Source organism: Pan troglodytes, chromosome 6 (assembly GCF_028858775.2).
Source record: "Pan troglodytes isolate AG18354 chromosome 6, NHGRI_mPanTro3-v2.0_pri, whole genome shotgun sequence".
Classification (NCBI taxonomy): Eukaryota; Metazoa; Chordata; class Mammalia; order Primates; family Hominidae; genus Pan; species Pan troglodytes.
The window spans coordinates 129,451,523-129,475,828 of record NC_072404.2 but is presented as its reverse complement, the minus strand read 5'-3'; the positions used below and the strand labels follow the sequence as shown (position 1 = coordinate 129,475,828).

The 24,306-nt window shown below is 38.5% G+C and overlaps 1 protein-coding gene across 13 annotated transcripts in view; it reads right to left on the bottom strand.

The window, feature by feature from the left end:
- Positions 1 to 21,095, bottom strand: part of FOXP2 (forkhead box P2) — a 604,165-nt gene extending 583,070 nt beyond the window's left edge. For 11 of the 13 annotated variants that reach the window (XM_063813769.1, XM_063813772.1, XM_054687043.2 and 8 more), the window contains exon 1: positions 21,006 to 21,095. The gene's annotated coding sequence lies outside the window, so the exon portion shown is untranslated. Of the gene's footprint in view, positions 1 to 19,780; positions 19,921 to 21,005 lie in introns of those variants that run through there. The other 2 variants (XM_063813773.1, XM_063813771.1) reach the window with 2 other exon arrangements.
- Positions 21,096 to 24,306: the final 3,211 nt, after the last annotated feature.

Sequence of the window (24,306 nt, the reverse complement as noted above, 5' to 3'; positions counted from 1 at the left end):
GTAAATAATTATTTCCAGACAAATAGGAAAGGGAACTGTGCTTCTTTGACTAAATTATCCAACCTAGTACTGAAGGGGAGGGGAGAGACATGAGTGTGAAATTATCTTTAAAATGCTCTTCCTTAGTGCCTAACACCTATAATTAAAAGCTTGGTATTTTCAACCTGATTTCTTCAATGTGCACATGTAAAATGGTAGTCAATAGTATATATAAGATAGTGTATTATTATAGCACCACAGCAGTACTCTGTGAAAAGTTCACTTCATAGGATAAAATGGTCTCGACCATTAGACAGAAAGGAGAGGATTTCAGTTCCAATACAAACTGGTAATTAATTAGCCTTGTTTATAAAAACAGAAAGCTACTCCATTTCAGAACCAGGAAAACTGGCATCCTAAATTCCTAAACATTGCCAACTTAAGAGTAAAATTCCCAGATTAGTTATAGGCCCAGGAACAGGTCCTCAGAACAGGAGAGCAGCTGTTGCTACAAAAGAAACTGCCTAAGATACCAAATCAAATGACATAGAAATCATTTATCTAACCCTATTACTGGAATACAAGACGAATACTAATAAGAGAGTCAAAATGACACACGGAAAGTAGGGATCTCTTAAATTTTGTATATTAAACTGCTTATAAAACATATTTCTCCAGAAAATGAGATTTGATTATAACTATGAGTTTATTAACTTAAAAACAAACGTAAAGCAAATAAATAAGGTCTAAGGCTTTTGATTAAAAAAAGAATATTCTATAAAACTGAGACAATCTTAAAATGGGGTAGCATTTAGTTTTGCCACATCTAATAGCCTCAGAGAACTTCATGAATAAACAATTGTAACACTACTTGCAAATACCACAAACAAAAATTCAAAATTAATTTTTAAGTGTCAGGTTTCAGGTTTCCAAGGTTATACAGGTTCAGATAAAGACAGTATCTGACATCTAAACACATTTACAAAGTCAGATTTTCCTCTAAAGAATGTTTCTGGATCAGCTGTTTGTAACATAACTGCCTGACCAAAGGGGGCAAGAAATGAGGAACATGATATATCTGCTTCTGGTAAATTGCTATTTCCCTTTCTTCCAGCTCCTCAAAATTAATAGGGTCAGATATGAGGATGCTCTTTTAGCAAAACAGGTTGCCCATCCTAAACCCTGGCACTTTAGTTTTTAAGATGAAAAACATATAAAACAATGCCACCAAACAAATAAAAACAGAAAAAAAAAAAAAAAAAGGAGGGGACAGCAGCTAGGAAAAACGAGAATCAAAAGATCCCTAGTTATCACTAAAGGGAGGGCATCTACCTGGCAGTTACTATGTTGGATGTTTACAAATATGGTTTTAAATTCATATAAAAATTCTACAATATAGTTATTTTGTCTATATTTTACAGGTGAGATAAAAATTAAGTTCACAGATCAAAGAACTTGCCCAAGGTCACGCAGCAAGGATGTAGCTGCGCCTAGAATTTGCTCTCCATCTGTCTGATGCCAAAGCCTCCTTCCATGAAGTTAAGTCCACATCTCCATTAACAAATATTCCTGCTGAGCCTCCACTGTGTGGACACAAATGCTGCAAAAAACTACAGAAGCAACAGAAGACATCGTTTCTGCCTTCCAGGCAGTTAACATCTAAGAAACATTCTGAAGACTCAGATTCTCAATTCATGAGAAGTAGTGTGAAATATACAGAGGAAAGAGCACTAGACCAGGAAGAGGGAGATGACTCACTTACTCTGGGCTTTGCTATTTACCAGCCACATAACCTTAGGTATAATAATTTCTGTTATTTTCTTATCTGCAGAGAACATATATCTGCCTTAATCGTCTCGTCAGCCATCTTATAAAATTAGAACTCATGCTCAAAGGTCTGGGCCACCTCCAAACCCAAAGCTTTACCTCAGATTCTAAATTCACCTCAGAGAATAATGTGAGATGACCCATTTCCCAAGGGAAACTGAAGGAAGAATGTTCAGAAGTCAGATGATTAAGAAATTCTCTGTGGAAAATGAGAATTTACAAAAGAAGAAACTGCATCTGGCTGGTTGGGAGGTCCATGAACTAGTTAGCATCAACCACCACAAGCATTTAAAATAAATAAACTAAATTACTTTTTCTGTCTTAAGTACTAGTATCACAACACAATTTTTATCACAAACTAATTTTAGAACATTCTTTTTCTATGGAAAACATGTATTCCCAATTCCAAACAGCCAACTGACAAACTTTGGAAAGCTGTCTAGACTTCAATATGTTTGACTGAAAAAGACTTAATGAAATTCTTCAGATGATTCCCCAAACTGACTTTATTTTGTGTAATTTTAAACTAACCACTAAAATAATGTATATATTGAGACAAAAGGCTAAAAAAATTAACTGAAATATCACAGAAAAAATTACACAAAAACTGGTACAAACTAAAATGTGCCAGTCTTCAGACAAACCCACGACTATCTCATCATTTCTCTCTCCATTTTTCTCAATCCCTGTCTTCCCTTCTCAGTCTCAAAGTATTCCCTCCTTTATATAATTTGTTTTCTATATGTGAAATTACTGATTTCTTTTAGATTAGTAATAGAAACTCAAAACCAGAATATACAGATCAGACGTCCATGGGAGTTGGCATTTTAACAGTTTTCCCTAAATTATTACTATGAATCGCAAAATTACCACAGTTAATTTTTCACATTTTTAAATTATATTCAAGATATTTCCTCAGCATCATGATAACATTTTACAATCTTATTATGTTAAAACATATAAGATATCTTTATTTGAATAAATGTATTTATTTTCTAACAATAAAAAGTGACTCCAACTAATGCTATATTTAGCTTGGTTTGTCATAATTTACTTAGGCATTTTGCAAGGGAGAATACAACTGCCACATCAAGAAACATTCTAAGTTTACTTTAACTTTTACTACCACATAGTGAAATGTAAATTAATAACTAGTTAAAATGATTAAGTGTTCTTGTTGGAAAACATGACTGAAAAAGAGAAATAACAATAGAACTCTTTAAGGAAATAAAGACTACAAAATGTACATATCAATAGTTTTTCAATTACATTTTTCTTAAATTTTCATCACCTATGCTATCAACAGTATTTTACCTCTGGTTGTATTTCCTCATCCTCCATTAACATTTTCTAAAAATAAAAAGAGAACTTCACTCTGAGGAAGACCATAATAGATAATTAGCCATGCATATCTCAACAGCCCCCATACCTGACTGCATTAGGTCTTTTTGCACTTTTCATTTTTTAGGTCACACAGTAACTGTAAGTAATGTAACAAAACCACAGCCTTGCCTGTATCTTCTCATACAGCCAAGCCCTGACTCATAAATATTTCACTTCTTGTTGTCTTAATTCTAAAAGAGATTAGGCTGTATTTTTAAATAAGTGCTTTATTTAAAAATACTTCTCTTCTGAAAGCCATGCTGCCCATAATATTGGTAAAGCAACAAGTACACCATCATAAAAAGGACTTTCATTCAGCACAATGGCAACCACCTAGACCTACGAACCAAAAATCTTAAACACTCAGAAATACAGAAATCATATAATTCTGAACTAAATTACTTCACAAAGAAATTCAGTATTATAGTATAGAAGAATGTCTTCTGAGCCTTAAAATGATAAGAATAGAGTTCACATAAGAGAATTTAGTCAAAGAAAATTCAAAATGAATTCAAAGGGGGAGATTGAAGGAATGGCTATTATGGGTTAGTTGGAAGTCAAAAATCACAAAATCCTTATTTAAGATGTTGAAAAATGGTGATAAAAATAAAGATAACAATTCCCAAGGGAAAAAAAGAAATTATTTTGTTCAATTTGCAAGTCTTTCATATATAAAAGGAAACAAATGTTACCTCTAAATCAAATCTCCTGTCAAAAAGAGATACATATTCTGAAGAAAGAAGTAGTTAAACAATCCATGAGCTAGCTGAGTATTGTGGATTTGCCCATAGCACGGAAGAAAGAACATAAAGGAAAAGAACTTTCCAATACTCATTTTCAGTCTTTTCGTTCATCTCCCCCATTTCCCCCAGGTGAAATTGTGTAATCTACAAGGTTTACATCAAAAATAAGAACAGAAACATTCCTCTACACAGACTAGGCAAGGTTAGTTTTAGTTATCTTAAAAATAAATAAATAAATACCAGAATACATTTTTTAAAACCTAAAGAGCCACTGTAAATAAATATAGCTGGAGATCCTTTTTACCCAAAGACACAGAAGCAAACCTCATTATCTGGCTGCTTGAGAGCCCTGGTGTAATCAGCTTTCCAATGTCCCATTCCAGTCAGATACTTCACTAATCTAATTGCACCCTGGGCCAATGGGCTACCCATGTCCTGACTTAACAAATAACACAGAAATACCTCTGGATTGTGACAAAGCTTTATCTCATACTTAATGCTGCCAATGCTGTTTCTGAAGCTTCATGACTCTGTTACCTGTCTGGAGACATTTCTCACATTTTTGTTCGGCCCTGAACTCTGGTAAAATTATGTAATTGTTATTCATGGTTCACTGTCTAGATCTCCGAAGATTCAGCTGGTCATTGTACTTTATTATCCAAATTTATATTGTAATACTAATGATACCAAAAGTCAAGCATTGAACAACTTATTTACTTACTGATAATTTCTTATCTCTGAGAACTACTACTTTAGACTTAATTGCAATGAAAAGGGAAGAACTATTTCAAGGAAGAGCTTGTGAGAGAATTTTTGGAAGTCCATGTTAATGTTAAGCTCATAATTCCAAGCAAGTGAATGAAATGTGGCATGGATTTTAGAGACAGAGATTTAAAAGATATGTCTATATTTATATGAATAACCATTGGGGGGTGTGTTTGTGTGTGTGTGTGTGGTGTGTGGTGTTTGTATGTGTGTAGCAAAATATGGTCCATGGGTTAAAACTAGCCCCCTGCCTGATTTTGAATGGTGAGGTAAGAATGGGTTTTTTGTTTACATGTTTAAATGGTTGAATAAAAATCAAGAGAATATTCCATTAAATATGAAAATTATAGGAAATTTAAGTTTAAGTGTCCATAAATAAACCTTTCTGGAACACAGGCACAGTCATTCATTTCGGTATTGTCCATAACTGCTTTTATAGTATAATGGTGGTGAGAAAGTGCAATAGAGATCAATGGTCCACAAAGCCTATATCATTTACTATAGAGACCTTTACAGAAAAATTTCATCAACCCCTGTCATATATGATGGCTCAGCATAAAATTCTAAAATCAATAATGGTTTGGGACACCTCATCTATTGAAATTATGAATTACTAAAGTAAAATAATGATCCCCCAAACTCAGAAAACACTACCAAAGAAAAAATTAGAAAATATCCAAAGAAACACAAGAGTTATACAAGGATTCTTCAACCTTAGAAGTGACATACACGGCAAGAAACAGTATAGAAACATGGCTCAAAGATTTAATAAATGCTCAAAATGAGATAAAATAGACCAAAAAACAAAAAATTTAAGGACACTTCAAGATCTAATTTAGGTATGGAAAAAATATTAACTAAGGGATGATCTTCTGTTTGGTGATCATGATTATCATCAGATAACTGAGATGAAACAGAACTTGAATCCTGCTTTTGCCTTCTAGACACACACACACACGCACACACACACACACACACATACACACACAAAATGTTGAAGCGAAATGGAAAATCAAATATGATTAATAAGAAAAATCAAAGCTCAGAAATTAATGAGGACAATGAGTCACTTTAAATAAGTCCAGGTATACATGACCAATAGATTACAGCTTCAAGGCTTGTAAATATTATCACAGAACCACAGCTGATAACCTTGGAAGAGTTACAAACAAGAGGAAAACAGACATAATACATAATGAGGGCAAATGTTCTCTTATTTTTTTAGGTAAAAGGATTCTAGAAAATGAAGATCAGTGAGCATGACACTATTCCCCAACAAAATTCTAGAGCAGGTTATTAAACAGATGGCTTGTGAGCACTTAAAAATTTTCTAAAAACCTGCCATAGACTTGTTAAAAATAATCCATGCCAAACCTTGTTTCCTTTTCTGACACTGTTACTAGATAAGTAGATCAGAGAAATGTCTTAGCTGCACAATATCTGGACCAAGAAAAGTATGGAGAAGTCTGTCATGGCCAACTTGGAGTAAATCAACTTACTATTTGTGTAATTTTGGACAAATTTCTTAACAACTGGGGTGAGAGGCAAATTTTCATGGGTCTCTCCTGTTTCTGCATGTCTTGTTAGCAGAGGCACTGGCAGCTTTTGTTCTGGACTATCTTTTGTCTAAAAAACAGCCTTGGAATACCCTCTGAAAGAAAGAGTAAATTTGCTTACAGTTCATCATAAAAGACTGGGCTTCCTAAACATGGGGTTCCTCATTTGTGACACAACTTGTTGAAGGTGAAACATCAACCCAAACCACCCTACAGAGTTCCTGTGGGACTTGGGGGACAAGGGCACAAAAACAAACATGAAACTCATGCTGCTTGCTATACTATTAGTAACAGTCTTGTCTCTGACTCAGGAGTCCTGTGTTTCCTGAGCATCAGCAAAACATGGGCTGGTTAATTTGCTGGTTTGCAAATAGAGTAAATCTCAGACCCTTCACAGTTGACAATCTGTGACTCAGACTTGCCATTCATAAAATGGGGATAATAACATTCTTATAAAGAGATTATGAGGATTAAATGAATTTATACACACAAAGTGCTTAGAAAAGTGCCTGCTTAAGCTAACTGCTCAATAAATGTTAGCCATTAAAATTTCAAATATATATCAGTAGCTAAACAATCACACCCAAAGGACTAATGACAAGTGAAGGAGTACACCCTTACTAGAAATGAAAAAGGCTCTATTCTTAACCACATTCTGCTCAATATTTTTAAAATAATTGAGCAAAACTATAAAATGTATTAATCACAATTATGGATGACACAATTGCTAACATAAATAAAAGAATTAGAATTTCTTCAAAATCTTTACATGCTGGATAACTGAACTTAAAAAACAAAAATTTAATGGAGATACAAATCTTACTTTAAGAATAAATTATTCAGATGGTATATAAATTGCAATTTATTAAAAAATGAGTTTCAGTTTCATTAACAATGTGACACATCTGTTAGAGAAAAATTGAGATAAAGTTTTAATATTTCTATATTAGGCCACACTTATAGTACGGTATTTAGTTCTGGACACAACATTTTAAAGGAAAACTTCAGCAAATATGGATTTTTAGCAAACATGAATATTAATACATAAAGAATAAGTGAAGAAAAGACTTCTTCAGCATAGAAAAAAATTCTGAGGAAATGAAAATTTTTCAGATGTCTAAAAAGTTGTCTATGTAAAACATCCTATGTAAATACAAAGCACAGAGCTAAAAATAATGGTTGATTCCAACTCACTGTAAGGAAGAACTTTGTATCAATTAATTTTTTTCAAATATTAGACATTACAACAACAAGTTCTTCACTCATGGCAGGTTTTTTGAAAATAATTTTTATTGTGTGTTTTTAAAGTATACAATATGATATTATGGAATATACATAGACAGTAGAAAGATTACTATAGTGAAGCAAATTAACATATTGATTATCTCAAGTAGTCATCAATTTTGATTTGCTGGCAGGACCAGCTAAAATCTTCAGTTAAATGAATCCCAATTTTATTACCCAAAACCCTCATGTTGTATATTAGATCTTTAGACTTATTCATCCTACGTATCTGTGACTTTGTATCCTCTGGCCTACATGTCCCCATTTCCTCCCCAAGCCCCATTCCCACAAACACTATACCATTTTATATCAGAGACTTGAGCATCCTTGGATTCTGGTGTCCAAGGGAGGTCCTGGAACCAATGCTCCACAGAAACCAAGGGAAAACTGAATATACCACAGTTTCTTTATCCATTCATCTGTTGATGAACACAAGTTATTTCCATATATTGGCTACTGTGAATAATACTGTAATGAGCATGTGAGTGCAGATATCTTTATGGGGTGATCTCATTTCCTTTGGGTATATGCGTAGAAGAGGGATTGGTGGGTCATATGATAGTTCTATCTTTAATTTTCTTTGAAACCTCCATACTGTTTTCCATAATGGGCATACCAATCTACATTCACACCAAAGCGGACAAGAGGTGCCTTTTCTGCACAGAAGCATGACATTTGTTATTTTTTGACTTTTTGATAGTAGCCATACTAACAGGTGTGAGATGATACCTCACAGTGGTTCTGATTTGCATTTCCCTGATAATTTATCATGTTGGGCACCTTTTCATATACCTGTTGGCCATTTCTTTGTCTTCTTTGGAGAAATGTCTATTCGGGTCTTGTTATTTTTTAATCTGATTGTTTCTCTACTGTTGAGTTGTATGAGTGGTTTTTTTCTGTTTGTTTGTTTGTTGAGACAGGGTCATGCTCTGTCGCCCATGGTGGAGTGCAGTGGGCTAATCACAGTTCACTGCAGCCTCAACCTCCTGGGCTTAAGCGATCCTCCCACCCCAGCCTCCTGAGTAGCTGGGATCACAGGTACAAGCCACCATGCCCGGCTAATTTTTGCAGTTTTTCTAGAGACTTGGTTTCACCATGTTGCCCATGTGATCCCACTCCTGGGATCAAGCATTCCACCTGCCTTGGCCTCCCAAAGTGCAGGGATTACAGGCATGAGCCACTGTGCCTGGCCTAGTTATATGAGTTCTTTTAAAATTTTGGATATTAACCTTTTACCAGAGATAAAATTTGCAAATATTTTTCCCAGTCTGTAGACTGCCATTTCACTTTAACTGATGCCTTTGCTGTGCAAAAGCTTTTTAGTTGTCCCATTTATTTATTTTCATTTTTGTAGCCTGAGCTTTTGGTGTGACTTCGAAAAAAAATCATTGCCAAGGCCAGTAGTCTTTCTCCTATGTTCTCTTCTAGGAGTTTTATAATTTCTAGTCCTACATGTAGGTCTTTTATCCATTTTGAATGGACTTTTGTATCTGGTGTAAGATAAGGGTCCAATTTCATTCTTTTGCATGCAGAAATCCAGTTTTCCCAGCACCGTTTATTGAAGAGATTATACTTTCCCCATTGTGTCCTCTTGGTGTCCTTTCCAAAAATTAGTTGACCATTTGGATTTATTTCCAGGTTCTCTATTCTGTTCCACTGGTCTATGTGTCTGATTTTAGGCCAGTACTATACTGTTTTGATTACCACAGCTTTGTAATATAATTTTAAATCAGGAAATGTGATGCCTCCATCTATGGTTTTTGAAAGTCATCAGCCAGAGCTAAGGTAATGAGGATTCCCTCCTTCATGTTCATATGTCTTTACACTGTGCACAACTGTCCCTAAAAAAACAAACCCCTGGCCAATTTCTCCAGGCTTATCGTCTCCCCGGTTTCTGTTACATTTCAGCTTAGCATTTTCAAACTAACAATTTGTTCTTGGCAGCCTGTCTATATATTTTATTTACCTCTCTTGTTATCCCCACTTTTCATGCCCTATGTCCCATAGGCAATTTGACAAAGACTGCTGGACAAAGATTCCTAGACTTCTATCTCTACCTCTCATCTGACTTGGGCGGAAGATTAGAAAATTATTTCATGATCTCAAAGTTTCCTTTCAACTCTAGGATTCTTCAATTATTTGTTTTGCCATTAACAGAAATTGATCAACACACAATGATTCAGGAATGAATAAATAAGTGAAAGAACATTATTAAACAATTGATAATGAGCTTCTTCTGTAAGAACTAGCAATCTGACTGGGTCTTATATCAATCAGTCAAATAGATGACAAGGAGTGCAAATGACTTGAAAAACAAACACCTGTGGGAATAAGGAAAGGAAGTATGAGAGCAAAAGAGAGGCTGGGGTGGAAGTGGGAATGGAAGGTGGAGAACTATGGTGAAGACCTCAAGATTAAATTCTTAGAAAGTATTAACCAGTAAAATCTCTCATTTTGTTTATAAGCCAAGCACCTGCTAATAAGCCTAAATGTAACTTAAGGCTATATAAAAACTTACTTGAATGAAAAATAAGAGGAAGATTCTAAGCTCCAAGGAAAAAGCAACTATATACTTGCAAGGGCAAAAATGATATACACAACAATATAAATTAATCTCAAATGCATTACGCTAAGTGACACATGCATGATTCCAAAAGCTACCTACCTTATGACTCTATTTATATAACAGACTTGAAAAGACGAAACTATAGAGACATAAAACAGATTAGTGGTTACCAGGGACTAGATGGTGGGAGGAAGGGTTGAATAAAATCCCTATGAAGAAATCTGAAGGATTATACAACTATTCTGTATATTAAGTGTGGTAGTGATTACACAGCTATATGTTTGTCAAAAAATAAAGAACTGTACACTAAAACGTGGTGAATTTTACCATATGGAAATAAACTTTAATTAAAAAATGATGAAAGCGCTTAAAACAATTATAAAGATGAGTAATTAAAATATGGCTTGTGTCATTAATAAACCATAATAAAAGTAAATGTTTTGAGAGAAAATTATCAGCATAATTTCTACAATATAGTAATCAAAGTATTATTTTAAAATGAAATGTCAAATGTATAAACAACTTGCTTTTTATAATTAGCATTTCCACTGTTTCATGAATAGTTAACATGTAAACATAAAACTACTCATTCACATTCTATTTTTAAAATATCCTCCCATAAGAAATGTAATTCTAGGAATAAGAAGATAAATATTAAAATTTTGTATTACTTACATATTCTGTATTTTATTACCATATTCTAGAGTATTGTGCAACTGCACTTAAACTTTGCTCTTACATCGCCAGAAAAATGAGTTGTTTTTAAAATAACAAACCTTATAATAATGATGTTCCTTTAATATAATATGAATAAGCATGTGCATATACTTATTCGTATTTTAGAATTCTGCATCATTTCAGCCCAATGGGAATGAGATGTTTTCAGGACACAATTAGGAAGATATCAAAGAGAAAAGATGTAAAAATCTAATACCAATTAGAAATAAATTGCACTGCCGTTTTACTGTGTGTAGAATATTTTGAACATCAGACACGTAGGATTAGGGATGGCTTGACGTTATTGAAAATTACAAAGAAGCAAAGTTAGAAGGGATAAAAGGGCAACTTAAAGGCATACTTTTCTGGAAGTAAAGGAATATTATAAACTGATCAAGACAATAACGTTTTAAAACCATTTTATTTGGGATAACAAAGTCAGACTGTTGAGTTAATTTCATTTTTAGTCATAGGAATAAACATTCTTTGTAACATTTAACAATGTAAAATGTATTGAAATGTATGAGTATTTGAAAGCTTACATCACTGCTAAAAACTACCATAATTATTATCCCCGGCTTTCCTTGGTTGTGCTGAATCTGCATAGTGAGCTGATGGTGACAAAGAAAGTCGCCTTTGCACACTTCATGAAGTATGTATATGTCGCATGATGTATATGTCATGTGATGGGGACTGGGAAAGCAAAGCAGGGAAAAAACAACCTAGATGAAGCTCTAAATATACTTTTTGGCAGACCCAAAGGGAAGAAGAAAGATGTCTCAAGAGATTTAGGTCAAAACTTCTTATGTGGTGCACTGTATAAAACCCCTGTGCCCTTCCCATTAAGCCAAACTACAGAAAAGATATGTAGTATTCCTACAGTTGGAGTTGTGTTTCCTTCTAATGTAGCACAATGCATAGACTGGATAATGTATGTCTGTGCATGTAAAAAGTCCATTAAAAAGGAGAGCTCTAATTTTAAAAAGACGAAGTTTATCAAACAGCTTATCCACTCCCCACTTGATTTCTCGATTGGTGCCACCAACAGCTAAATATATAAATGAGCACAGGACCAACACAACATTGTGAATAAATTAGTATTTATGGATGGTAATGATAGAAGCTTCAGGGAAAAGAATGCCAGGTGGATATTTATGTTTCTTAATCCTAATGTGATCAACTCCACATGCACTCTACCTTCTCTCATTGCCTTACCATTCTGTCTAAATAAGGGGAGGGTCCATTTCTGACTGGGAAGGAGGGGAATGATCTTAAGATACCTATTAGGATAAGACAGCTGGAAAAAAAAACCCTTTAAAAATTTAACTCAGCCCTTTGAGCTTCACTAGCCAAGTGACTGTGGTCATTTTTCTTTATTTAAATAGTTTTTATTTTAGGAAATATCTTCTCTCATTCTTCAGTGTATGTTCATGGGGTAGCAGGAAGAAAACATGTTATACGAATAGCTTTAGATTTGATTCCATGCATTTCTTAAAATGTTTTAATTGGAAGTAATTTAAAAGCTACTGTAGTATCTTTTGGAGGAAATGACTCACCCAATATCATGCAATAGTTATAGACAGGTATAGTACCAGAATGCAAGTCTCCCAGCACTCAACATGGGTTACTCTTTATAGTAAACCATGCTGGCTATTTAATGACGTGGGATAATAACTAGATACTTTTCAGAACTATTCATCTTCATTCTCAGTCTTATATGCATTATCATCATCATACATGTCCTTTAATGTAAAATTTCCTACTTGCAACAAGGAAAGGAGAGTGCACTGAGATTTGGAATAGCCAGGTCACAACATGGAGGACACTGGGCATTTAAGGGGCAAGGGAATGGCAGTAGAAGGTGTGAGTTAATAGTTTTGTGTTTTTCTTTTTTCCCAACCTGGACAACATAGCGAGACCTCATCTTTATAAAATTTTAAAAATTTAGTGAGGCTTGATGGTGTGCCTGTGGTCCCACTACTGCAGAGGCTGAGGTGGGAGGATCACTTGAGCCCAGGAGGGCGAGGCTACCATGAGCTGTGATCACAGCACTGCACTCCAGCCTGGTCAATAGAGCGAGACTCTGTCTCAAAAGAAAAAAGTAAAAATAATTTTTTAAAAGAGGAAAAGAGGGGTAATTATGTATAAAACCCACTTCGCCTGGCTTCAGTTTCCCAAGGGCCACATATCACTAGTGGTATGTCAGAATTATTTTCAGTCTGTGGAGGGGAAAAAGGAAAGAGAAAAATGAAAGGAAGAAAGGAAGTAGGCTAAGAAGGGAGACATTCTCCTTCATTATCAACAGAAAATATTATAGCCTCCTTTTCATATTCTCAAGACGTTTAGAATAAAATTTCTGAGCAAGTTAGTGCAATTTTAAATATGAACAAAGTATGTGAGAGGGAGATCTGTAGGGCATTATGCTTATATGAAAATATTTGTGTATTAGTGTGGTGTTATATGGAGGGCTGTATCACTTATTCATGACTTCGTATCCAAAAGCAATTTGAGCAAGCTAAACAGTGGGATTTTAACTTTAAAGACTTGGAGTTTTCATCAAATCATAAATCTTTAATCTGGTCTGTTTAAGTATATATACTGAAAGAAGGAAAGAAAACAGAATTTGTAAACTTACAGTATGTTTTCCAATGCAAAGAAGTAAAGTCATCTAAATGTGGTTATAAATCCCAGAAGAGATCCTGATTTGACCCATTTCCCTCTATCTTTCCCCATAGAAAATAACAGAAATACTTGGCTTGTCCTTGCTGTATTCATAGTTTACCCATTAGAAATATTTACATACACTTAATTCTATTCATATTAAGGTATAATGATGAATGTTATGATCAAATCCATCAGTTTAACTTTTGGTAAATATTATTATATTAGAGCACTGAACTACTGAAAGTTTGTTGTCCAAAACCACAAATATTCACTCACAACTTTCAAAATTTAAGTGTTATGTTGTTTCTCAGATCAATAATTTAAAATATAGATTTTTAAATCTATATTTAAATGGGATATAGAAAATGGAACTTGAAGTATACTCACCTGAGATGAGGGCCATGACTTTGCCAGTAACAAACAGTGTTTCCCAATGTGATATGATATAAAATGGGTGTAGGATAAAAAAAAAAAAGTAAAAAGTAATTTCAAAGCAAGTTATGCAATGATATAGATGGAAGTAACTTCTTTGGCCTCCTATGAAACATTCATTCCTTCATTCGACATTTACTTATGGGGCTCTTCCCAAGTGCCAGGCACTGTTCTAAGTATTGAGTTAAACCAAAGCAAAACAAAATACCTGGCTCCATGGAACCTACATGTCATTGGGGGAAAAGATGTTAAATAAACATGTTTTCTAAATGTCAGTTAATGATAGTACCATAAAGAAAAATAAAATATGGTTAAGGTAGAGTGATCCATGAGGATTTGTTACTTTATATTGGACAGTTAGAGAAGGCTTCTCTAACAAGGATATGTTTGAGCAGAGACCTCCTGAAGTTAGTGAAGATACAGGAGGATAGATCATTCCAGAGAAAAGCTCTGGAGTAGGAGTCAGCTTATCTTGCTTTTAGGAATATCAAGGAGGTTTATATGTCCACAGTAGGCCAAATGAGAGAAAAAACAACAAGACCTTATGTAACATCTCTTTTATTCTGAGAGACATAAGAAGCTTTTGGAAGGCTTATACAAGAGAACACAGACATATTTTCAAAAGATCACTCTGCTGTGTGGAGAATAAACTGCGGTGCCTGGAGGGAGAAGAAGCAGGATCAACTAAGTAGTTATTGCCACAGTTCAAGTAGGAGATGATGGTGTATCTGGCCAGATTGGTAGCAGTGGCTGTACAAACTATATGTATAGAACAAGATCATTTTTTGTTGCCATTTAGCTAAACTAAAGGTAGACTCCATAAGGAAAAAAATTGAAAACAAAAAGGAAGTGAAGAGTTAGCTACAGGCATACAGACATAGATCAACCAAATCCTGGAACATAAATTTGGGTGAGGTAATAGTGAGGAATGGTTCTTAAAGATGTTGGGGATCTTTTTTTAAAAAAAAAATGAGATGATTTTATGACAGTCTACATATGTTAAGATGGTAAGATATTTGGATTAGTGTACTGTAAGTTTTTCCTCACTATCTGCCAGTGAGAAATTTTATAAGTGCTTTCTCCAAAATATGTCTACCACTGATTTTTTCCTACCCCTAAAATACATTTTAAGAAAGTTTTTTTTTTTAAGGTTGAGAAAAAGTTGCAAAATGATGTCTATCGTTGGGTGTGTGTATTAAAATGATACAAAGCTAAAATAATAAAGAAAACTTTCACAGAGAATGCCATCAAATAAAAATAAAATTAAATACCAGAAAATCTTTAAGATATTTCTAGTAGCATTCTTTTTTTGGGGAATTCAAAGTTAATTTCCTTAATCTGCTAAAAAAGAAAAAAAAATCTTTAAGACATTCTAATGGTATAATCTTATAGACTTCCATTAGAAAAATCTTTAAGAGGGAACACTAAAAACTTAAATAAATTTTAAATCAACATTAACAACACAACGTACATTTTAAGTCTTTCATGACAGAAATTAAAGCAAATTGAAGAACATTAATAAACTAAAAAAATGCTGAGATCTCTTAAACCACTGGGAATTCATTTTCTTCACAGCAATGTGCTTTTCAACATTTAAATTGTATTCACTCTTCTTAACGAAAATAATTTGCCACAGCAGAAAAAAAATGAAGATATCAGTTCTGTATAACATATTATACTTATCAATATAATAGGAAGGTATGTTCTAGATATACTTGGCAGATAGTAGGAAGAGAGAAGGGTACAACCAACCTCAAAGCTGAATTCAAGCAGTAGTTGAGTACAGGTCCAAGAATGTGTATTTCAATAATCAAAAAATGCAAAAGGTTGAACCTAAACCCCATAGATGATTTACGGAGAAAATGTATTTTTTAAAAAAGTTTAGATAGATTTAGTTAAATTGAGTAAATTTAACCATTCAAATTGTACTTGGGAAACTGGAAGAATGAACAAAAATACAAGTCAATTTAGACAGAGTAAACAAAGTTCACAATTACAAAATGAAACAGTAAAAGTGAATCCAGCTGTAAATCATTAAAATATAATGTTGTATTAAAGATGAAATTGAGGTGATGTCAGTGTACTTTTAGAGCACAGATATACTCTGTTAAGTTGGCTGGTAGGCAAATATCTGTATAGATAAATACAAATTCCTAATCACTCCAATTATAAAATTGAGATTATACTCCTAAAAATAATTAGGCCAATACTTAATATCATATTTGAGGAAACAGCAAATCACCAAGGCAACTATTTAAAGAAAAACTAGCTTTCATGAATATTACTACTGAAAATATATCACTGTATACCCATAAATTTACTTTATAATTTTAATACTAAAAGTGTTGCAACGTAAGAAATCTATATCTTCTCTAAAAACTCTCTCCAGCTTCTCAATATTCTACCACTAACCTCTTCATTAGGTCATACTATTTCTTTACATTTCACCACAGCTAGGCACTTTTTTGTTTGTTTGTTTTGTCTGGGAAATTTAGGGCAGGGAATGGATAAATACACAGAGCAGAGCAAAATAGTATATAAAAAATACTTAGAAGGAAGTAAGCAAGTGGAAGTACCCATTTATTTTACAGGCAAGAATATCTGCAAGAAAACAATATTCTATAGGGAAGAGTATCCTACAATGTTAGTATTTCTGTTATTCAATAATAATAAATTTTCACATAACCAAAGCTGGGCTAAAAAAAAGTGATGGCATTTTTAGACAACCCTTCTAACTATGCTTAGTTGTTAAATATGTTACAGGGCCCACTTTGAAGTTCTGAAAATCAAATGAGGAAGCTAAAAGTCTAGAATACCTCCATAAGAAAGCAATGAAAATGACCTAAGCCTCATGAAAAAAAAAAAAAAGTTCCAAGAATGTAAATAATTGTACTTAATAAAGACTATAGAATTGATAGGACTTTTTCAGTCCAAGTACACTAAGAGATACATAGTTGAACCTAAGAAAATGTTTATTTCACCTAAGGAAGGAATAAAACTAAACTACAACATTTAAAATTTGAATTAGGCATTAGAATATTGGCAGACCATGAGCACTGGAATATGTTTTTTTAAAAGTTTCAAGCACAGGGATTTCCTTTACAGGAGCTTTAAGAATATAAAGAGGAATCTTTCTGGGTTGGATTTATTTGAACTCTATGAATTAAGGGCTACATAAATAAAGTTGCTTTTGAAATCAGTACTAATATTAAACTCTTATTAGGCCAATTTTAAGATATAGGCTTTCTTTTATCAAAGAGTAGTACGAATTTGGGCACTGGTTAGAACATTTTGGGTCCATTCATTTATGAATAAGACAACTACTATCTATCACAAAATTCAAGAAAAAAATAGCTTGAATGTGCCAAAAATTAATATTCAGCAATTGTAATAAAATTGATACTATTTCTGAATTCAACTGACTTACAATTTTGTCTATTAACAATCATGTTGAGAAAACTTCTTAGAGACCTGTGTGCTCAATCTCATTCTCTTCTTACAAGTTAATGGCCTCTTTCAAATTTAATTCAGAGAGGCAGAAAATACATGACGTTCATCATTTTGTTTTCTATCAGTGTTATAACTAATAGCTGATTTAACATGACACAAAAACAAACAAGGGTGATGAGGCCGACCCAGATAGAAATCCAAAAACGTCACAAATAAAATCCCTTTTATGTAAATAAGTTTTATATCCTTCACATCTTCTGTTGAAATAAAAATGGTAAATAATTTCTCTGGCTACATTCACTATATACTGTTACATGCTCTATGAATCTTAATCAAACCATGCAGTTATTTTCACATACTTCAATATACTTTTCATGAAGTATAATTCTAATATCGATGCAAAGAGACTTGTTTTGTGTGTTTGAAATTTTGTTTGTACAAAGGAAATATAACTTCTCATTACAGATTACCTGTACATATAATGTTCACCTTTTTCTACTTTTATGGTGTGCCACATACAACTATTTCCTCCCTATTTTAGGTTTCTAGAAAATTACAAAGGTTTATCTTATTTTTTTTTAAGCAAAGCCACTGCAATATAAGAAGTGCAAAGAAATGAAACTCCAAGTACAGCTTATTCAGGTACAACCATTTCATAAATCTCTTCATATCATAATGTAATTAAGGGCCTATTTCCACCCGAGTATAAATTATATAAAAACAATATCCCAAAATATGAGTCAGGCAATTCCTAACATTATAAATAGTTCATAATTAATATATGTCTATGTTTCCTTTTATTGCTGTATTTATTCTAATATACACGGAAGTATAGTGGTAACATTTTAACAACCTAACTATAAAGTATTCATTGTACTTATATTTAAGTTGAATTAAAAATTATTCCCTTAAAAATCCTAACATTCTTTTTTGTACTTAAAAGTGAACTTTTAGATGATCTTTTTAAATTGAGTGTCATTTCTCACCTACAGGGATGTTTCATCAGGTTTCTAGTCTCCTCTTTCAAAGTTAGTATATTTAATCATAATTAAACATTTATTTCACTTAATTTTAGATAACAATGAAATAGTGTGTGTCGTAAGGAAGCATTTAACTAGACTGACGACTGAATATGAGTCTAGTTAGGCAATAAAAATAAAAGGAAAGAAGGAAGGAAAGAAGTTAAGCAGGCAAGAGAAAAGGGGCCTTTAAAAAGCTCTAAAGCTGATATGAAATTGTTTGGCCCTAATGATCACAGTGTATAGAATTTTATACCCACTCTTTTAATATAGATACAAATAAATCAAAATTGTAAGTTAAAAAAGCTCTAAAACTGATATGAAATTGTATGACCCTAATGATCACAGTTTATATAATTTTATACCCACTCTTTTAATATAGATACAAATAAATCAAAATTGTAAATTAATTGTGTTTAACAACATTAAACAAACACTACATTTAAAAATTCCAGTACACTGGGAATATACTGATCCATAACTCATAGTGACAGAAAAGATAAACAGTCCCCTTGACAACATAAAACATTTCCCAAGGTATGCCACAATGCAAACTTGAAGATGAAAATAACTGAAAGCTCATCTTTACTTCAGTTTTGACCTCTAACACAGACTTGCTATTAAACACATCTCTCTTGCCTCTGCTGCTGCCTAAACAAACTATTTGAGTTAGGAGAGCCTGCAAAGATATGCCTTACAGGCAAACTTTTGTTTTCTAAAAGTAAATCTCTCCCAGTACTTCCAGTTGGAAAACGTCCACTTCAGCTGCTTGACAACAGGGCGTCACTTTCTCCCTTGGGCTTACCTGCTACTACTTAAGTATTCTTCCAAGTAGACTCTGGACATGTTGGGAGGTAGCTCTTTAAGCACTCCTGATCCACGATGACTACATATGCACACACCTTACACACTCCCACAGATCCTTCGTACCCTTTCCCCCTCCATCCTCCTCTGAGAACTCACCCAGGCCACCTAGCACACCTTGCATGGCCAAAGCCTGCCCACCAGGGAGCGAAGAGTACTCCAGGAATAATCCTCAAGATCAAGAAACTTACTGGATTTTAATATGTGGTGGGGAAAAAAAAAAAGTGTGTATGTGTGTGGGGCGGGGGTTAGATGGGGGAACAGGAGCCTTACAGATAGCAGCTATTAAGTGGTTTAAATCTGTTGGTTAAAAAGCTGAATAAACAAATACACACATGGGTCTAGGTCTTTGGGGATTCCGGATTCTGCGGAGCGTCCCAAGCGGTGGCCAGGTCGAACTCTCTTGACTCATCCCTGTGCAAAACGCGCACTGGCTCCGCTTTCCAATCCCCAGACTCGCACCCGTTCTTCCCCTCACGTTCCTTCTAATCAAAGCGTCACCGCATGCGCCAGGTGCCCTAAGAGACTTACCTAAGAGATTCCAGAGTCTGAGAATAGTGAGGGTAACTTTTCCTCCCTGCTCTAGAGAGGCCCCAACACCCACAGCAAGTGAGGGTCCACACTGAGGTCGGGTGTCAGGGCGCGTTGCGGCCTCGCAGGTGGGCAGAGGCGCGCGGAAAACGCGCGGGCGGCGCGCGCGGCCACCCAGTGGTTCCCGCCCGCGCCGCCGGCGCCGCCGGCGCCGCCGCACGTGCGCCGCCGCGAGCGCGAAGGGCGTTCGGACCCGCGCTCTGCCCGCCCGGCTGCCCGCCGGGGCCACTGTGGACTTCCAGGTAACAGCCAAGTGAGAAGCCCTCCCTATCACCGAAAGGTGTCTGCGCTCCTCCCACGTCCCCTCCCCGAAGTGCCGTGAGGTGCGATTTCACCCCAAACCCACCCACAAACAGCCAGGCGACCTCTCTAAAGCGGAATAAAAGTAAAACCAGGTCAGACACCGGGGGAAGCGGGTCGTGCTAACGCGTGGACAGGGAAAGGAACGCGATCAAGGCAGCAGTCATCCCTGTGCACGGTTATCCCGAAGCGTCAGTAGGGCCCAGGAGTTTCTTGACTCCAGAAACAGGAGTGTCCCCTTTCTATCTCTCTCCTTCCTGGAGAAGTACTTCTGAGATGAACGCTGAAGTGCCCAACTTAGACGCGAGAAGCGTGCACTTGCCCAACTGAGTAAATAAAGGTCAGCAGTTGGATCAATAAAGTGTGTGCTAACCGCCAGATGTTTTTACTGTTGTTTCTCCTCCCGAGGTTGAGGGTGGGCGTGCGGGGAGGAAGGGGAAAGGACAACAAACAATTAAAAAGAAGAGAGTAAACAAACACACATCTGGTGTTTCGACACACATTCTCCTCCAGCCGAGGTCTCTCCGGACGAAGCAACATTTTGCATTATCCAAACTAAAAATCATCCGTGAGCCAACAGCAAATCTCCCCTCTCCACCCCTTTTCCCCCCATCACAAAGCAAAATGAAAGAGAACAACAAGTGGTGATGCTGGGTCCGGAATGCGACCCCAACGCCGAGCCCAAATTTGACACATGTCACACTCGCCCCGGCAAGCAGGGCGCTGCCTTTGGGGCGAAACTTTGTCGCCACCGCGGGAGGAGCGCGGAGCAGAGTAAAGTCGCAGCTCGGCCCAGCGTGGAGGTGGCTGGGACAGGGTGGGGTGCGGAGGTGCAGCGCGCCAGAGTGAGGGCCAAGAAACTTACCGCGACTGGGGACGCCGTGGGCAGCGTCCCGGGAGGTGGCACCCGCGGCGGCGAGGCAGAAGCCCCCAAACAACACACCCACGCGCGAGTCCGGGCAGCTGCTGCCGCGAGTGGGGGGCGCGCCCGGGGAGAGGGGGGGGGCCGAGGAAGCCGCAGCCAGCGGACACGGCCGCCGCATAAATAACCGGGGCGGGCGTTCGCGGGCGGGCTGCGGGTGGCGCGGGGCTAGAGCTAGGGCGAAGCGGCGGCCGCGGAGCTGCACGCGCCGGCGTGTCTCGCGCTTTCTCGGAGGCTCGCGCTGTCTCGCGCAGCCGCTCCCCCCACCCGGATCTGTGTGTGTGTGTGTGTGTGTGTGTGTCTGTGTGTCTGTGTGTGTGAATGTGCGCTGGCAGGCGCGCGCACCCGGCCGCGCGCGCGTGTTGTTGGCAATGCGAATTGTACACACACACTGCTCGCGGGGCTGACTCTCCTCGGAGGGGCGGGGTGGGGGACAGGACGCCGCAGAGGATTCTGAAGTACCGCAGGACCTCTTGTTTGTTTTGTTTTACTTTGCGTTGTTATTGTCGTTGTTGTTGTTGATACAAAAAGTGGTTTGGAACCAGCTGGTTAGGATGCCTTTCTCCCCCGTCCACCTATCTCCCCCCGTTCCCTAACTTATTTAAGGAGGGGGAAACGCGGGGAAGATTATTGTTCGGATTTGCAGCGGAGCCTCCTGGCTGACGTCAGGTCCACCTGCTATGTAAACAACCCGCTGGAGAACTTGTTTGTGCTACGCCAGATCTTCCCCCACCCCCACCCTTCTCCCCACCTCCTGCTCCGCCTTCTCCAGCTCGCCCCAGACGGCGAGTCAGGGAAGGGGGTGGGGAGGGAGGCGAGAACAAAACCGTATGCTGTATTGGCAAAGCCGAGTTGTGTCTGCTGCTTCTTGGCAGTCCCCAAAGTACGTCCTCTCAGCAGACGGAGCTGCTGGCAAGTGAAACAGGGGATTCCACTTGAAGTGCAGAAAGCCTCGAAGGGATCCAAAGCCCTCGGTGGCAGGGAGTTAAAAGTACATGGTAGTCGGAAAGGGAGACCCGAGCGTGCGTTAAAGCGCTGATTGGCCTTTCTTTTCACGGTGTGCGCCTCTGCGGCCTGGGGTGGAGAGAGGCCGAGTGTCTTTCTCTTCATTGTTGCCCTGGTTCCTGTCTCACTTGGGCCAAGGAGTTCTCGGGCTTCCTCGTGGTCGCGCAGCCCAGGTCACCGGGGCGCGGCTTGGAAGGAAGGGGCCGCCAAGCTGGGACTTAGAGAGTCTGAGGTTTTCGGGAAGGGTCCTATCAGTGACTGAGAGGAGCAAAAGTAACCGGAAAGAAAGGAAAGAAGATACGGTCAGAGCCTGCTCCGCGCGCACTTCAAAGCCGAGGCGCCCGCGTGGGGGATGCACGGGCCCAGCCGCCAGCCCTGGGTCCCGGCTTCTATCCACCGGGTGTGACCCGGCTGGGCGGCCTGCTTGGGACCCAGGGGGGTGACAGGGGAAAGGCCGAGGGAGGAGAGAGCGGGCCCCGGAGGGGACGCGCGACCGGAATCTTGGCGAGGGGCTTTCTCCGGAGCCCCAGCCCAGAGGGGGGCCAGCGCTCCCTCCCCGCCGTCTCCCGCCGGTCCCTCCCCTGCCCGCGGGCCGGGCGACTCTTCGCCGGCCGCCTTCTCCGCGCGCCGCAGACTGAGCCCGCTGCTTTGCTCGCAAGTCAGTCGCAAAGCGTGGCGTTCCGAGAGGCGCTGAAACTTTCCTCCAAATAGCTGCGGCCAATAGGCCGTGGTGAACAGAGCCTGGCCCCCGGCTGCTTCCCGGCCCTCCTCCCTGGGGAAAGAACGGCCAACTTGAACCCCTCCGGTGGCAGAAGAGGGAGGGGTGGTGGTGGTTGGGGAGACGGGCGAACCGCACTAACTTGTGCCTTTGAATCTTTCCTTTCCTGAAAGAGCAGCGCGCCCTTTCTCTAAAGGGCAGTCGCGAGCTCACACACACACTTGGCACCAACCCTTTCCTTCAGAACCCGCGGCTCTCCCAGGGAGGAAGCAGCCCTGGCACCCACGTCGGTAAACACACCGTCAGGGTTTTTTTAGTGAAACCAATTAAGTCAATAAGCCATGGGGCTGGCCCTGGGAAGACGGCCCCTGCCAGGAGGAAGAGGAACGAGGTAGAGTTGGGCTTTGAATTGCGGTTCTTTCCCTGAGCTTTTCAACTCCGGCAGTCCTCAAGTGCTGTGCCTACAGACTGTGTTCTCACTCTTTTTTAAATCGTCTATTTTGAAATGCAGGCTGAACAGTGGACAAATAATCCGAATCTTTTAAAAGTGGGAGCAGAGACAGAAGGAGGAACAGTCATTATCATTAGAAAACGCCAGCCCCAAATGGCCCTACCTCGCCCTTTTGAAAGGTGGGGATAATTTTATGTTAAGTAATCTGCGTTTATGCTTCACTAGGAAACCTCAATAAAAACGGATTCTGAATAAACTTGAAACTATTTTGGAAGAGAGAAGAGTAAACGACGTGGAAATCCTTGGAAAACTGGGGATGTACCTTTCCAGGGGGGTTATAAATGAAGGGAATAGAACAATCAAAAGGTGGACAGCTTCTCACTTGTTTTTCTTCTTCCTCCCCCGCGTACATCGACCCCACTGACTTCCCTTTTCTCTCCAGGTGTACCGAGTAAGTGAGCGGGAAAGGTTTATTGTAAAAGAGCTAGGGCCACTTGGAAGATCAAGTTCCTAACGAGGAGAAGGAGGGTTAGGGTCTCAAGACTTGGAGAGGAACGAGTTTCACTTTTCTGTACACAAAGAAACGTTTTGGTGAAATTCGCAGCCTCTAACGTTCCTTTCTGGAGAGTACAGATAGCCAAGAGGTGCGAAAGGACATCTCAGTCGGAGGAGTATATATTTATAGAGTGCACGCGTACCCTTCCGGGGCCTTTTTCTCAGTGAAACTGAGCCCGCAGCTCCCAAGTGCCCCCCGCTCAACTTCGCCCCCATTATCTCCTCCTCGCCTGCTGCCATGCCCCGGGCCACCAACCCATCCCGCAGGGAAGCTGTCCAGGGAGTTGGGAAAACAGGTCCTGTCAGGAGCCGCTGCCCTCGGTGGACCCCTCGGCTGCAGCCAATGGGTTGGGCCCGGGTTCGAGAGGTGAAAGTTCAGGCCCGGGGCTCGCAGCTCGCTTCGCCTCTCCGGCCGCCTCCTTTTCAGCCCCCGCCCCTGGCCACACTGCAGACACGGCCCGGCTACCAGGGGCCGCCACGGTGGCACGTAGTTTGTTGATGGGTGGTCATAAAAT